The sequence below is a fragment of the Oryctolagus cuniculus genome, chromosome 1 (genome assembly GCF_964237555.1).
Source record: "Oryctolagus cuniculus chromosome 1, mOryCun1.1, whole genome shotgun sequence".
NCBI classification, from domain to species: domain Eukaryota; kingdom Metazoa; phylum Chordata; class Mammalia; order Lagomorpha; family Leporidae; genus Oryctolagus; species Oryctolagus cuniculus.
Genome location: NC_091432.1, coordinates 177,052,514 through 177,070,462, shown reverse-complemented (window position 1 = coordinate 177,070,462; position 17,949 = coordinate 177,052,514). Strand labels below are relative to the sequence as shown.

At 36.8% G+C, this 17,949-nt stretch overlaps 1 protein-coding gene across 35 annotated transcripts in view; it reads left to right on the top strand.

The window, feature by feature from the left end:
• The window catches only part of NFIB (nuclear factor I B), a 483,250-nt gene that overhangs the window by 385,453 nt on the left and 79,848 nt on the right, over window positions 1-17,949 (top strand). The window lies entirely within an intron of this gene.

Below are 17,949 nucleotides of genomic sequence, written 5' to 3'. Positions count from 1 at the left end.
TAATTTTTTAATCTCCTTTGACATAATGCTTAGGCAATGTAAGATCAAAATATCTGAAGAAACATAAAATTGCAAGAAAACATGTCAGACCAACTTTTCTTAAAGTGATGTCAGAATGACACAGCAAGTATATTTATGAAGGTGCTTCAGAAAATTTGTGGAAAAAATGAAATTAAAAGAGAGTTTATTTGGGTACAAAAACTTTTGGAATCTGTTTTTTCATAGTAATCATTTTTATGAACATTGTGAAGACACCTCATGCAAGTAAAAATGTAAAGTTAAAGCAATATATTTTTATTTGAATCATGCTCTTAGTTTGTTCTTTACTTCCACTTTAAAAAGGTTTTTTCTAAGAACATATTAGCTTATTATGTTTTACCCAAAATCGTATTTTCAAAAAAAGTTCTATTTACAGATTTTAAAATGTATACCAACTTTGTTTTTTTTTTTTTGCTTTTTCTCACAAATCATTTAATACCTCTATAAACTTAGAGTAACACATTAAAAATAACACATTAAATGAATGATTTTAAGTGTAATTTATAGTTAGACTTATTATTTTACTTTTTGTGTGGATATGAAATTAGAATTCTTTCAGTTATCTTTCCCCAAAGGGAGACTATTTGGAATAGAATATGTCTTCTTAGAAATTTTCTGAAATTGTGAATATTTCATTAGCCTACAGTGCCCCTTAACATTATAAAGACATTTCTTTTTAGTTGACTAATATTCTCTGTGTTGCATCATAGCCCAAGGAGGATTGCATCTAGATATTTTCCAAAAGCCTCTTTATTTGTCTTACAAAAACTGGGAGGAAAAAGCCTTTAGCAGGAAAGGAGTTGATAAGTATTATAAGTCAGACTAAACAAAGGATGTGTTCTTGCGGTTGAATGACAGCTTGATTTGAAATTAATAAAGTAGTTATTGTTTGAAATGCATTTCTGAACATTTATAGAAGGAATAATGCTCACACAAAAATATTCTGTGTTTTAACTGAATAAATAATCTTTGAATAGTCCTAGAACATCAGAATTGAAATTTTTGATGATTTTCTAGAAGCTTTTGCTACATTGTAGCATCTCTTTTTTTTTCTGTTTGCATATAATGTGGCAGACAGAAACAATCAAGGGGGAATATTCTAATTTGTCTCTTTTTAATTTTCCTTGCTAATAAAACCTTTTTGAGAACTGTGTACTAAAACTGAGATGTTACCAGTAGATATATTTTGTGATTACTTGAAAATTGTATACAGTACATTGAACATTTAGAGCTATAATATAATAAAATACCCATTGTACAAAATTAAATGAGATATAGTGAAAATTTTTATGTCATTATGGATCTAACAATAGAGCTTATTTTTTTATCTTTCTACTTTCTATTTATATATTTAATTATTTATTACCTAGAAACCTTTTATTTAAGGTATACAAACTTCATGTATTTGATATATACAAATTTAGGAACTTAGTGATTCTACCCACTCTACCCTCCCTCCCTCTCACCTGCACTCAACCTTCTTCCTTCTCTCTCTCCTATTCCCATTCTTATTTTTTTTTACAAAGATCTATCTTCAATTAGGTTTAAACTCATAAGATTAGCCCTAAACTAGGCAAAGAGTTCAACAGGTAGTAAAATAAATAAATAAACTAAAAGGAAAAAAAATAACTCTTCCTTAAGAGTTGAGACAAGAGCTGTTCAAAATCGGCACATCTCAAAGTGTCAATTTCACTTCTGTAGATTACTTTTTAGGTTCTCTATTAGTTACCACAGATCAGGGAGACCATATGGTGCAATACAGCTTATTAGCAAATTCTGCTATAGACTTAGCATAGATCTTATTAAGGAATTTTTGATGAAAATATGACTTGGTCATGTAATGTGTTGAAATAAATCAAGCCACTAGGAATATGGGTTGTTTTCTCATTTTAAATGTGAAAAAACAGAATTTATTAAAGGTTTAATTTTGTAGTCAATTGGGATAAACTATACCCACTGTTACAAGCTCCTTTAATAAGTACAAGCATCTTTGGTATTTTGGAGTATAATTGATCTTTCGTCTCTGTATTCTGGCCTTGGCTGAAATGTGAAATCTCCAAAGTTGAGATTTATTTATTTATTTGAAAGGCAATGTCAGAAAGAGACAGATCGATCTTCCATCTGCTGTTTCACTCCCCAAATGAACATAAAAGCCTGGACTGGACCAGGCAGAAGCTAGGAGCCAGCAGCTCCATCCTGCTCTCCCAAGTGGGCAATAGGTACTCAAATACTTGAGCCATCATCTGCTGCTTCTCAGGCACATTAGCATGGAGCAGGGTGGGAAGCGGAGTAGCCAGGATTGAATCAGCACTACACTAAGGTATGTGGGCATCCCAAGTGGCTCCTCACCCCGCTGCCCTCAACACCTGCCCCCAATAAACTTATCTTTTAATTCTACTATTAATGAACTTTTTGAAGTATCCTCCGATTTATTGCTGAATATTTTGTTTTTATTCTTTGTTACTTGGTGGAAATGGGCACCATAGTCTTCTCAGAGATAAAGTGCTATAAAAGTCAGACAGAACCCAAGGAGGTAGCATTGTTATTTTGGCCAAGAACCGCTGGGCTACTTCAATTTTTAATGATGCGTATTCTTTTGATTATGAAAGAGTCAGAAAATAGATGTTTGCATTCAGTTACTTCTTTTTGCCTACCAAGTCGATCCCTTCTAAGCAGTAGAACTCTCAATTTTAGAAAACAACTACTAGGGACCAAACAGGGGTAAAACATTAATCTAGGGATTTAGGTCTAATTTTATTTCCAATAATTTAAAACCCCACTGTGACTTTTAGGAAATGCATGATTGATTGGATTGTAATGTTTTGAAATTAGCTTTGACTTGTTTTATTATTTTGAGTCCCCGTATTTCCTGGGCTCTGATCTGTTAGATACTCCAATCTGAATCACTTGCCTCCTGGTGATATGGGTGATATCCAAGGAGAACAAGGCAATCTGGAAGTACGGTTTTGGTTTCTAAGTCAATTCCAATCTCCTACTTCGTTTTGGAGTTCATAAAGGCCATAGTTTTATGGAAAACTGTCCTTTGGCTGTTAATATTAAAAGCAGTCTTAGGAAATTTTGAAATACAGATTTTTGAAGCATTTCTGCCATCATTGACCAGAATTTTCTTATCTGGGATGGAATGGACATAACTTCCTACTTTTCTTTTTTTTTTTTTTTTTTTTTTTTTTTTAACTTTTATTTAATGAATATACGTTTCCAAAGTACGAATAATGGATTACTATGGCTTCCCCCCCATACCGTCCCTCCCACCCACAACCCTCCCTTTTCCCACTCCCTCTCCCCTTCCATTCACATCAAGATTCATTTTCGATTATCTTAATATACAGAAGATCAGCTTAGTATACATTAAGTAAGGATTTCAACAGTTTGCTCCCACACAGAAACATAAAGTGAAAAATAATAGATGATTTTTTTAATGATGATGAAATCAGATCAGACCTATTGTCATGTTTAATCCCAGTGAGAGTCAAGTTGGGAGTTGATAGTTTCTTTTCTTTTCTTTTTTTTTTTTTTTTTTTTTTTTTTTTTTACAGAGGATCAGTTTAGTATGCATTAAGTAAAGATTTCAACAGTTTGCACCCCCATAGAAACACAAAGTGAAATATATTATTTGAGTACTCGTTATAGCATTAAATCTCAATGCACAGCACATTAAGGACAGAGATCCTACATGAGGAGTAAGTGCACAGTGACTCCTGTTGTTGACTTTACCAATTGACACTCCTGTCTATGGCATCAGTAATCTCCCTATGCTCCAGTCATGAGTTTCCAAGGCTATGGAAGCCCCTTGAGTTCTCCGACTCTTATCTTGTTTAGACAAGGTCATAGTCAAAGTGGAGGTTCTCTCCTCCCTTCAGAGAAAGGTACCTCCTTCTTTGAAGACCTGTTCTTTCCACTGAGATCTCACTCACAGAGATCTTTTGCCAGAGTGTCTTGGCTTTCCATGCCTGAAATACTCTCATGGGCTTTTCAGCCAGATCCGAGTGCCTTTAGGGCTGATTCTGAGGCCAGAGTGCTATTTAGGGCATCTGCCATTCTATGAGTCTGCTGAGTATCTCACTTCCCATGTTGGATCACTCTCCCCTTTATTTATTCTATCGGTTAGTGTTAGCAGGTACTAGACTTGCTTATGTGCTCCCTTTGACTCTTAGTCCTTTCATTATGATCAATTGCGAACTGAAATTGATCACTTGGACTAGTGAGATGGCATTGGTACATGCCACCTTGATGGGATTAAATTGGAGTCCCCTGGTATGTTTCTAACTCTACCATTTGGGGCAAGTCAGCTTGAGCATGTCCCAAATTATATATCTCTTCCCTCTCTTATTCCTACTCTTATGTTTAACAGGGATCACATTTCAGTTAAATTTCAACACTTAAGAATAACTGTGTATTAATTACAGAATTAAATCAGTCATATTAAGTAGAACAGACAAAAAAACTACTTCCTACTTTTCTTTTCCTGTTTCTTTTCTCTCCTTTTTTTCTTCTTTTCTGTTTTTGCAGATTTTATATAGAGTGCTTGTGTTATTTTGTGAGTTGAGTTTTACATGTAGCCTGAACCTCTTGGAACCATTAAGAACATGAATTTGGTTTATACTTTGAATAAGCCACATATTTTCTCTCTAAAACAAGGATGGAACTAAATAAGTAATTAAATAAATTAAACAAATACTATCCATTAACCATAGCAACATGCTTGTCTTGCACACTTAAGTCATAAAAATTTTGAGGTTGCTCTTTCTCCAACCTTGCTTTATAGATACTGAAATTGGAACCAGTTATCCTGGAAGATTATCATGAAATTATTAAAAATCAACTAAATAATTACTGAGGAAACTAATTCAGTATCTGCAGCATTCACTGTCATGTGTTGAGATCATGAGGGCCCATATTTACTTGACTTTTCACTTGGTGTCTTAAAATTTGGGACAATTATAGCATCCTCTACAAATTACTGAAATAATAAATTTTTTTGCTATTTTCATGTGAAGGCACATAAGCATGTATAGGCCTTCATGAATATAAGATTGTGTTTTATCTTAAAATGTGGTGTTCATAATCAAAAGAAAAGGGAGAATTTATTCTGATTTTAAAAAATCATACCCTATTCTGTTTAGTTAGTAATAACAAATCCATATCTACTCCTTCTTATTTCATCATTTATACTATACATCAGGATCAAGATGTCTTTAATTAGGGGGAAGTATACAATTTAATGATACTCAGAAATAATTTAAATGTTGGCATTAGACAATATGCAATAGATTTTAAACAGGCTTTATATTCATAAAAGTATAAATAGAAAGACATTGGCCGGCGCTGCGGCTCAAGAGGCTAATCCTCCGCTTGCGGCGCCGGCACACCGGGTTCTAGTCCCGGTCGCTCCTCTTCTAGGCCAGCTCTCTGCTATGGCCCAGGAGTGCAGTGGAGGATGGCCCAAGTGCTTGGGCCCTGCACCCGCATGGGAGACCAGGAGAAACACCTGGCTCCTGGCTTCGGATCAGTGCGATGCACCGGCCTCAGCGCACCGGCCGCGGCGGCCATTGGAGGGTGAACCAACGGCAAAGGAAGACCTTTCTCTCTGTCTCTCTCTCTCTGTCCACTCTGCCTCTCAAAAAAAAAAAAAAAAAAAAAAAAAAAGAAAAGACATTAAAAGGATTGGTTAACAGTGGTTAAGACCTGACATCGTAGATAAAGCTTTTATGTAATTTAAGAATGAGGTCTGTAAAAATCTGTACTGAAAATAAAGATTTTTTTTCTTTACAGATTTGGTTTCAGAAGCATTCTTCTTTATTCTCTTACTTGTTCGGAGACATAACATTCAATAGATTTCTTAAATTTCAAACTTAGGATAGCATTCAGAATCAAGGAAGAGAATGAAGGAAATGTTTTGTTCACAAATTACTACTGAAAAGCCAGAAGGGCGCATAACCCTCTGCTTCTTTTTTTTATGGGCTACATTTGAGTACTTGTATACAACCTACTCCTCAAAGGTTGATCTACACAGCAGTTGGCACCTTGCCCAGCCTCTTCAGTGGGATGAGCCTGGTTACTTGTAATGTTTAATTAGAAAAAAGAGACAAGTTAGGAATATCCTGAGATTCCTGAGAGGAGATTTTTTTTCTTATTTCCCCAATTATCTCTCATGTCAGGCAATTAATAATATTAAATACCCACTGGCTGCTGAATTCAGAATTAAATATTCCAGATAATAGGGATATGGGTTGAGTCAGCTCAAAATTAGGAGTAGATACAGGCATTTGTACCTTGGGGAGTTGGGAAAATGCACCATTCCACATCAAAGACCATAAGGAACTTAGAAAGTGCTGTCTGGAGGTGGATTTTTCAGCCAACAGATATTTATTGAGCATCTATTATGTGCATGGCTCTAAGCTGGACACTGTGAAAGGTTTTGGAAAAATGAATTACACTTGAACCTTTCCAAACTTTTATGTCCATAAATATAATCAGCATAATATATATTTATATATATAAAATGAAGACTAAATATTATTTAGTACTACAACTCCAGTGTCTTTGTGTCTTTGGAGTTCAAAGTTTTGAAATACTATTCCCAACCTCTGTATGGAGTGTGGTGGAGTTGGAAGAGTGTGAACTCTGGAATTGAAATTTCCCCCTGAATCAATATTCCATCTTTTGCAATGATCATAGGGGCCATGAGGTGACTGAGCAAGGCAACCAATTCTACAGACACTTAGTGCAATCTGTTATCTCCACATCACTTACATGGAGCTGGTAGGAGAGCATGCCAGGTGAATAGCAGATACTTGATAAAAGTGAGGAGATTTTTCACCCTCCTTTCTCTTGCAACTTGGCTGATATAAAGAAGGCTGCCTACAGGAAGAATCATTTGATGTGGAACTCAATAGAAATGTGCTGAACTTTCATACTTCACTTCTCTGAACACTGAAAATGACCTAGCAAAGTTTCAGGGCAAGATAACATGCTGAAGAGTAGACTTAGATTTTGTAAAGGAGGTGAAAGAAACAGATGTTTCAAGTCTCATGATGGAGTAAAACTGTTTTTAGATAATAAGTTCTGCTGTAGGCCTTTGAGCATCAAAGGAAAGGTGGAATAACATTTTATTACATAGTTTTAATATTGGATAAGAAAGTACAAATGTATTTTTAGAGATTCCTTCTTTCCTGGCAAGCCTTTATCTGGAAGACCCTTGTATTAACATTGTATAAATGTTTTTCCCACTTGCTTTTCCATGGTGTTACCATTTTGTGAAGTTAATTTTTCTCTGTCACTTACTCTTCCTGGTCATCCTTTTATGTTTCCTTCCTTCTGTTGACTCCTACTTAATAATTCATTTCTTATTTTTTTTTAAAAAAACCACACTTTTTGCTCCACAGTCTGACAGATGCCTTCAATCGAGTGTTTCATCTTTCTTTTTTATGAAATGACTTGAAAGGCACTGAGATTCCATCTTGACTTCCCCTGTAACTGGGCTTTGTCCCCACTGGCTGGGTCTGGCGTTCCTTTCCATTCCATTCCTGCTTCATATTCTTGAGCATTTCTTTGATTTAGTGATTATGCTCTGCTTAAAGCCCTCCTGCCCCCTCTTGCTTTTGATGATGATCTCTTGTGGTAATCCCGGAGTAACTTTCTATTTTCTTTTAGTTGTGTGTGGTGATTTCTTCCTTCTTCATCAGTTTTTTTTTTCTTTAGTCATCTATGTGTTTTCAGAGTCTTCTGTGATAATTAAAGTAGATTCATTCAGACCTATTTGTTCAACTACTTTTTGGGTGTCTTTGGTATCATGTCTCATGGATAATTCAAGTTTAACATATCCCAGATTAAATTCATTTTCTTTTCTTCTACCAGGCTTGCCCCCTCGCCACCCTCCCCCTCACTGTGCTCTGCATCCAGAAGAATCTACTCAGAAACCCTTGAATCAAGTACCTCTTGATTCCTTTCCAGGGACCTTCTTTTTCACTTACTCTCTACATACTCATTCATAGTCCACTTGGAAAGGTCCCTTTAATTCTGTTCCCCCTCTCAGTTGCCATTACCCCCATTTGGGCTCTAAATACTATTTCTTACCTGAAAGTGTGCAAAAATCTTATAATTCCCTCATCTCTCTCCATCCTTCCTTTCCTCTGTTCCTACCTGAGTACACTTTGTGAAACAGTAGTCTGACTTGCTTAAGGGCCCTGATGGTTCATTGTTTAAAGCCTGTTTTCTGTGCCATGGCTTTAACTGCTACTCAACATCAGAAGCTTAGGTTCCTTTTCTTCCTGTCTTCCATGCAGTATGCTTTTTCCTCTTCCAAGGCTGCTGTACCCTCCCTACAGACTCTTGTTCAACCTTTCTAAGCAGACTAGTCCATGCATCTTCTCAGATTGCCCAGGCAGGAATGGACATCTTTGCCTACATCAGGATTGCTGCTCAATATTAGAACACTTTGTTTACACTTTTCTGCCCTAGTATTCGGTCAGTTTTTTTTTTTTAATGAATTTGCTCTAGTCATTCAATAACTCTTTGCTTGACACACTCTCAGAAACATTATTAAAGGAAACAGCAGACATAAGTGTTTGTCGACTGCCAGTGCAACTATTTCACTGTACTTACAGAAATACGGCAAAGAGCTTACGTGTCTTGCCCATTGTCTCAATTTGTTATTGGCAAGTGCAGGTCAAAATTAATTTTTTCAGGGATCAAAAACTTAACTCAGTGGTAATTCCAATACACGATTAATCCTTTTTCCATTGCCTCACCTCCCCACCCTCTTAAAGGAAGCAATTGTACATTGGTACAATGTGCAATGGTACATTGTCTCTAGATAAAACAAGACAAGAGTTGTCAAGTCTATACTCAGCCTGCATGTTTAGAGCCCTCATTGGTATGAAGAGAAAGAAGCAAAAGAAGTTTTCTGCTGAGACCTTCAGCAGGACCAAGCCTGGGTCTCCTGGGAGGCCACTCTGGGTGCCGCATGTGAGTCCTAGGGGACTAATGTAATGGTTGTAACTCTTGGGAGAAGGGGACACTGAACAGAAGGTGAGGACATGATGGAGGGGAAGCTCGCATGAGCCATCAGCTGAATGAGCTTTGGGAAGTGATGTCTGCCAAGGCTTTCTGAGGTTGTGAGCTTGGATCGCTGATGAAGAAGAAAGCTTCCTCTGACTTCTTTTAGCAGTTACTAGAAGCTCGGTGGCCCCCATCTTTTCCTTCGTCCCACGTTTTGTCAAGAGTGTCAATGGCACTACTTTTCTACAAATTGCGGATCATATTGGTACACTCAGTGTAGTTTAACAGTAAATACCCTGCTTTCACAGTGTCGGGAAAGAAAGGACTAGTTCATGGGTTCGAGTTATTCAAGACTTGCCTTAAAATTTTATAATTGTATTTCACAGTCTTATAATATGTGAAATGATGTCATAAGGTAACAGAGTCCAAATGAAATGTTAACATATTGATGTAGGCACTCAATTAATTTATATTGCACCTAGTTTCAGAGAACTTCCAAGATGATTTCACATAAATAGGTTGTAATTTGTTAAATTTTAAACGATGTTGCTATAACACATTTTTCCATCTTTGTTGAATGTCTAGCTTCTCCATAGGGAGGGTCCAAATCTCTATGTTAAGAGAGGTCTCAGTCATAATAACCCTGGCCAAGAGGGTGACTGAACCTATGGTTCTGGGCAGTATTTTAGTTGCCCAAGTATCTCATGTTCCTTTTACAATGACTATCTGCACCTAAATTTTTCTATTTAAATTCTTTTCCCTCTCTATACATACAAGGTTTACTTTTATAGCATATAGCTATAATTTAATAATACAGAACATTTTCTTTTTGGCAACAGAAAGCTAGCATTGTTCTGGATTTCAGATAGAGTGGACTTGGTCCAGGCTAGTTAAGAATCACTGAACTCTACAGAAGCTAAGCTCTCTTGAATTATTGTCTTGTGTGAAGCTACCAAGTCTTCTCCCATTTGTGTATTAGGGCACCATGCTTGGAAAGAGGGATCCGTCCTATAGCAATATGTTGCAAGCAGAGCAAAATGCGATGCAGAGATGTACTTAGCTACTCAAGCTTTAATCATTTTCTACTTTATGGGTTTGAGAAAGGTGGTTTAGAAATATTAGGCAAGTATCTGACTAATGTCTCATTTTCTTCCTCTTTTTTTGTATCTGTAAAAGAATGTCAAGATGTCAAAATAACACAAGCATGTATTTTTGTGTATGAATTTGACTTGTTAGTTTTTGCTTGCTAATGTCAATGACCATGGAAGAATTTAAGAAAAAAAAAACCCAGATTTTGGTTTTCATAGTTGTTACAAGTCCATTAGGGTCTTTTGATTTATATGCTGCTTATCTTCAAAGACCTTGACTCCTCATTTACTAGAACAATGGCCAAACTTCTGTTTTTGCTACAATATTTTAAGTTCTTGATTCTCTTAGGATTATTTACCCCCTTGTTCTATAGTCTATCCCTTGCTCACATCCATGTCCCCACAGTATTCAGGAAGAAGACTAGAAAACCACTTGACTTTCAGATTTAATTTTTAAAAAAATATTTATTTATTTAAGGGGTAGAGTTACAGAGATAAAGTGAGAGACAGAGAAAAAAGTCATCCATCCGATGGTTTGCTCTCCAAATGGCTGCAAAGGCTGGAGCTGGGCCAATCCAAGTACAGGAGCCGAGAGCTTCTTCCAGATCTTCCGCATGGGTACAGGGGCCCAAGTACTTGGGCCATCTTCCACTGCTTTCCCAGGCCCATAAGCAGAGAGCTGGATTGGAAGAGAAACAGCTGGGACATGAACTGGTGCTGGCATGCATTGCCAGCACCACAGGCGGAGACTTAGTCTACTTTGTCATAACACCAGCCCCCAGATTTAATTTTCATTAAAATCATCACATGAACTTGATAATGACATGAAACAAACAGTGACATGGTGGATTGCTAGATGCTAGTTCTGTTGTTTATTTTGTGGCACATTTGGAAAATGCACTAGATTTTTCATTTTAAAATCTGGTATTCTAAACTATTGTCATTTTCTGTGTTGAGCTACTTACTAAGCAGTTGGTTTGGATATAATGAAACAGTCTGTTATTTTATGCTTATATATCCTATTTTATATCCAGAAATAGTCTACAAGAATTCTTTTTCCTTGCAAAGTGTTGACAGGTGATGAAGAAAGTACCTATGAGCTATTAAGAGAAAGCAGAGCAATGAATACAGACACTCAGGCCACTGCTATGGTGACTCGTAACTGAGATGAGAATGTGAAATGTTGTAAGAAGATGGTTGGTGTGCTGAATCTTAATACACCATTACTTATATATTTTTAAAGATTTATTTATTTGAAAGGCAGGATGACAGAAACAGAGATCTTTCATCTACTGATTCACTCCCCAAATGACTGCTACTGCCAGGGCTGGTCTCCTATGTGGGAGGCAAAGACCCAAGTACTTGACAATCACTTGCTGACTCCCAGGCTTATTAGCAAGGAGCTAGATCTGAAGTGCAGTAGCCAGGACTCAAACTGGTAATCCAATATGTAATACCAGTGTCCCAAGCAGTAGTTTAACCTGCTATGCCATGGCACCTGCCCCAATACATTACTACTTTTTTTATTGTTTTAATGACATTGTTGTGAATACTTTTTTTAAAAAAAGATTTATTTATTTACTTGAAAGGCAGAGAGAGAGAGAGAGAGAGAATCTTCCATTAACTGGATTGTTCCCCAAATGGTCACAATGGCCAGGGCTGGGCCCGGTTGAGCTGGATTGGAAGTGGAGCAGCTAGGTCTTAAACTAGTTTCCATATGGGATGCCAGCATTGGAGGCAGTGGCTTAACCCACTGTACCACAGTGCTGTTCCTTGCCAGCTCCTATTACTACTTTTCAAAAATAATTATATTCTGTCCCTTTGATGAGCGTGCCTAGATCCTTTTAATAATTTCCCTTATCGGGGCCAGCGCTGTGGGAAGCGAGTAAAACCGCTGGCTGCAGTGCTGGCATCCCATTTGGATGCCAGTTCAAGACCCGGCTGCTCCACTTCCAATCCAGCTCTTTTCTATGGCCTGGGAAAGCAGAAGATGGCCCAAGGCCTTGAGCCCCTGTATCTGCATGGGAGACCTGGAAGAAGCTCCTCACTCCTGGTTTTGGATTGGTGCAGTTCTGGCCATTGAGGCCAATTGGGGAGTGAACCAGCGGATCAAAGACCGCTCTCTTTGCCTCTCTTTCTCTGTGTGTAACTCTGACTTCCAAAAAAAAAAATTCTTTAAAAGAATAATAATTTTCCTTATCTTTGTAGCTATTATTTTTTCCTTGGGAAAAGTATATTCTGATATACCCTTTATAGGTCTCCCTAGTGTGTACATCTGACTATTTTATTTCCTTCCTTATATTATTCCATGGTCTCCATTCTAAGCTAAACTTGACTTGTTAGCCTGGCCTATCATCTCTATTCTTGATTTTTTTTTACCACTGCATACACATGCACCATACATTTTTTCTTAACCTCATTATGTGCCTCTCCTTTATGTTTTTGCTTATGTTTTTCCTCTCTATAAAATATCTGTACCTCTTTGTCACTTCCTTGGTAAGACTTCTCTAGACTCTCTGCAGCACAATTTTGCAAAAATAGCAATTAGTGAATTGTTTTATCCCTCTTTACATGTCTGTTAGCAAATTCAGAATACATTGAGGAGAGATTGTATTTTTTGTAAACCTGACTTCTAAGGCAATTTCAGGCTAGAGATATTACTCAGTAGTATTCAAGATTTATGATCAGGAGGTTTAGACCAATGCTAGGGCAAATAATCTATTCTTGCAGTAGATGAGACCATCCCCATCCTTAGACTCTACCCTATGCTAGATAAAGCAGCTGCTTCTGCAGGAATAATCACAATGATCCTCTTCTGCTCTGTGAGTAGACTACACACCAGATGTGACCATGTGCGGGAAATTTCTGAGCTCCTGCTCTCATGTAGCATGATCTGATGATGAATTTTCTAAGGAAGTATTTGATAGAGAATTGTAATGCTCTTATAATTAGTGATTCAGAATAATATTCAGTGGGATCAAGTTTTTCTTCTCTCAGTCTCAAGGAGGTGTCCTGTGTGCTGGTTTTGTGCTTTTGTTTATTACTCCATAGAGCATGCACTCTAGTGCTTCTCGAATTTACTTCCTCATGACTGTGGAACCTGGTGAGATAGCTTTTTAGAAGTTGCAAAAATACTTGACTGACAATAGATAACATCTTCACAATGTTTCCTGATTACTCTGAGTATTTCTGATTCATTTATTATTCCTTTTGTGATGTGAAAATATCACTTTATGGAAATTTGGAGACCCACTGGTAGATTGCTTGCTCAAAGAGGTGAACTTTTCTTTACCTTTTTGAGGCATAATTACAAAGGCCTATTTTGTATAGATAGTATGAACTTAGATGTGTTTTCACACACACACACACACACACACACACAAGAACCCTGATCACAATCTGTGTCATTATATGTCCATCAATCTGCTTTGGAATCCATTCCTTTCTGTAACCCTAGATGACCATCAGCTGACATCTGTCTATTTTCTGTCACCATAGATTAGTTCATTGTACTAGAATTTTATAGTAATGGAGTTATATGCCATTTTTTTGGTCTGGCCTATTATTTTAACATAATTACTTTGAGATTTATACATATGGTTATAAGCATCAATAGTCCATTCAATTTTGTTGCTGGGTAGTATTTTATTATGTGGATAAACTACATAGTAGTGTGAGGTAAGAATTGATGCTCATTCTTTTTTTTTTCCATACAGATGTTTTGTTGATCCAGCACCATTGGTTAAAAAGTCTTTTCTTTCTCCAATGAATTACCTAGCTATGTCAAATATCAGTAACCATATATGTATGAGTCTGTGTCTGATCCATCTCCTTGATCTGTGTGTCCACCTTTTCCCCATACCAAAGTGTTTTCTTGATTAATGTAACATTTTAAAAATAAGTCTTTATTATTAGTTTTAAGGTCCTTTGTATTTCCATATAAATATTAAAAATCAGCTTGTCAAATTCTCTTTCTCTCCCCCTGACCACACACACACAGACATGCACAGCCTGTTAGAATTTTGATCCAGACCAATAAGACATAAAGTTAGGTCTTTTAACATATGTGTCAAAATAATTATCATTTGCTGGTATATATAATATCCACATTATGGCTTAATTTCCAACTCAGCATCTTGAGACTTCTCACTGAAGTTTCCCTGAGGATACGTCAAATGTTAAAAATATTTTTAACCAATTTGAGACTGAAGGACCATATCTTGTTAGAATCTTAGGGGTGTGTCCCATAACCATAACTGTATATACAATATACTGAAAGTGAATGATAATGGTGTTTCCCTCATCTTTTATCCAGAAAAGATAGTGGCATCTGCACTTGAGAAAATGTAGACAGATACATTTGATATTACTGCATCGTCATCTCCTAGGTACAGAGATCTTCTGTCTCAATTTACAAGGTTCTAAACTCAGAGAACAATAGGATTAGGAAATGAGGGAGCGGAAGGAGGGAGGAAGAGGATGGAAGACCTCCAGCTCTCTGATTCTGTTCTCTAATGTACATCCTTCAAAAATTCTCCATCTTGGCCTGAAATCTAACTTTTTACCCCTATTGACAGGGTTTCTTTGAAATTGGTCCCTCTGTTCTTCCAATAGCCATCCACTATAGAGAGTAAGTTGTCATATATTACCATACTAATAGCTTACATCTCTCAGTGGTGGGTAGAGAGGAGCGGCATTCACTTCTTTGTAGTACATTCTCAGTAGGAAAGGAAAAGTCATGTGGGAGTTGGTTAGGAGCCGTGGTTACCAACTTGGACTAAGATTGTTAGTAGTACTGCCATATTGCCAGTATCAATAATCAATATTGGAAGATACCATATTTAATTTGTTAAGCTTTATATCCAATCTACAAGTTCAGTATTTTTGAGGGGTTAGACAAATTGTTTATTCAAGATAATTAACAAAAAGAGAGCAATTCTGGAATTTGAACTGAGGTGCAGTTAAAGTACTGGCATGGACCCTGGCATATAATAAATACTGACTAAATGACAGCCATTGTTATAATGACACTTAAAATTGCATGGGAAAAACAAGATATAAGTTTGTTTTAGTGCAAAAATTGTAATCCATGCATAATTTCTTCATAATACATTCTTCATGAACATTTTGAAGACCCCCCTATATTATTATCATTGCACTCTTCAGTATCATCATTTTTTGTGTTATTAAAAGTAGGTAATTTACTGAAGGTTACACAGTTAGTGAGTGGTAGTATAAGACTTCATTCTGCCAATTCTAGAGCCCTCACTCTCAAACTGGACTGTATACTTTTGTTCCATAGCTAAAGGAAAGCCCAACATTTTTATGAGGTCAATCCTAAGTCAGAAAGAAAACAGCCACCACAGTGTACCATTGGTGAGAAAATGATGGGGTGAACAATAAGGAAAGAGAAGCTTATCAAGACCCAGAACACATCTTTCAAAGTGAAGTTCGGCTGGCGCCGCGGCTCACTAGGCTAATCCTCCACCTAGCGGCGCTGGCACACGGGGTTCTAGTCCCAGTCGGGGCGCCGGATTCTGTCCCGGTTGCCCCTCTTCCAGGCCAGCTCTCTGCTGTGGCCAGGGAGTGCAGTGGAGGATGGCCCAGGTGCTTGGGCCCTGCACCCCATGGGAGACCAGGAAAAGCACCTGGCTCCTGGCTCCTGCCATCGGATCAGCGCGGTGCGCTGGCCGCAGTGCGCCGGCCGCGGCGGCCATTGGAGGGTGAACCAATGGCAAAAGGAAGACCTTTCTCTCTGTCTCTCTCTCTCACTGTACACTCTGCCTGTTAAAAAAAAAAAAAAAATGAAGTTCTAGAAGAAAATTTCAGCAAAAACAATTTGTTTACTCCAAAGAAAGAACTTGTATAAAAAGTAAACAACAGCAACAAAAAAGAATAGCTGCAATGATTATGGGACAATGTGAAATGAGAGAAGATAGCAAGAAAATTAAAGTGTTTTCCATATAATTGAAACTGCACTGCAGGAGTAAGAAACAAACCTGATAAACATTGACAAACAGGTAAAACTCAAGATAACTTCTAAAAATAGAAAAATTAAAATGATGAGAAAATATTGGTGATGGGAAGTTAGAAAATTCAGTATTAATTTGGGTGTTTAGAGGAATCAGAGCATTTAGGAGGAAATAGAATCAAAGACAAGTGAGGAAAATTTTTATGAGCTAAAAATGATCTAAATATTGAGATCAAAAGAGTTAACTATATTTACCCAATAGTAATGAAAACAGACCTATGTCTAAATTTATTCTTTTGAAATGTTTGTATTTCATAGATGACAAAGAAAATCTTGTAATCCTTCTGAATGCAAAGCAAGTTACCTGGATATTCCTTTTTCAACATTAAATGCTGGATGACAGTGGAGGAATACTTGTGATTATGATGAATTTTTCTGCTCTCTCTAAGAGTTTTATCTGTAGTCAAAAGCATTAGAAATATAGTTTTTATTACTCATAATCCCAAAAGATAGAGTCCCTCATTTTTCTTGTAAAAATTTTAGAAAATATATTCCAACGGACAGAGTTATGAGTCAAAATTTAAAAATTTGGCAGCAGGAAAGTATAAACTATAATTACATATATATATATCAGTGTAGACTGATTATGAGAATAGTAACAAGTAAGCTGAAAGTTATGCTTAAGTGGTTATTATATTAGATACATAAATGCCAATGAAAGAGGCAGTTCTTAAATGTGTATTTTTGTGTGTATATATACATATAAAATGTATGTCTACATGTATACATATGTATATATGCATAAATAGGAGTTTAGTAACAATGCTCTTGGTTGCAAGTTCAATATTACTTGTTTTAAAAAATGTGGTAAAGTACATATAGCACAAAATTTTACCAACTTAGCAATTTTTAAGTATATAGTTCTATAGTGTTGAGTGTATTCACATTGTTGTGAAACGGATCTCCAGGAGTTTCTCACCTTGCAAAACTGAAATTCTACATGTTCAAAGAACCCCATTCCTCTCTCTCCTTAGCCCCTGGCAGTCACCATTCTACTTTGTTTCTAATGTCTGACTGCTATGATATAGTATATAAGTATAAACTATTTGTGACTAATTCCCAGATTGCATTTTTTAAATTACATGAAATAACATATACTATATATAATTTATTTGAGAGATGTAGAGGTATATATTTTTATATATGTATATTATAAGATATATAATTTTTAAAATAATACATGTGCACACACAGATAGCGAGAGTCAATTGCCATCAGCTGGTTCACTTTCTAAATGCCTGCATGGCTGGGGAAACCCAGAAGCCAGATACAAAATCCAGATGTCCCATCTGTGTTGTGGGAACCCAATCATTGGAGCCATCACTACTTTCTCCCAGGGCCTGCATTACCAGGAAGCTGAGGTCAGGAGCCAGAGCTGGGGCTGGAACCTAGATGTTCCAATATGGGACATGGGTATCCTAACTGCTAGGTTAACCATCTATTTCCCTTACCCCCTGCCCCAAGGAAAGTTTGGGAAATTAGCAATGTCAGACTAGTGCCCTCCTTTTAGACTATTGTTGGGATTTGCTCAAGTCTCATTGGCTTTATCTCTATTTTTACTTAGATTTGGTGTTAGGTAAGCTGGCTACTTAGTGTCAAATAGATTTGACATCAACATTCAACATCCCTGTGCGGGTATATTACTTTGTTCTCTGTCATAATGACAAATTTTCTGGTAAGGAACTGCTGTTGTTCATGGAATAAACCGTAATGATAAGAGCTCATTATTCTCTGCTATATTCATTTGCATTGCTATATTCAATTTGATGA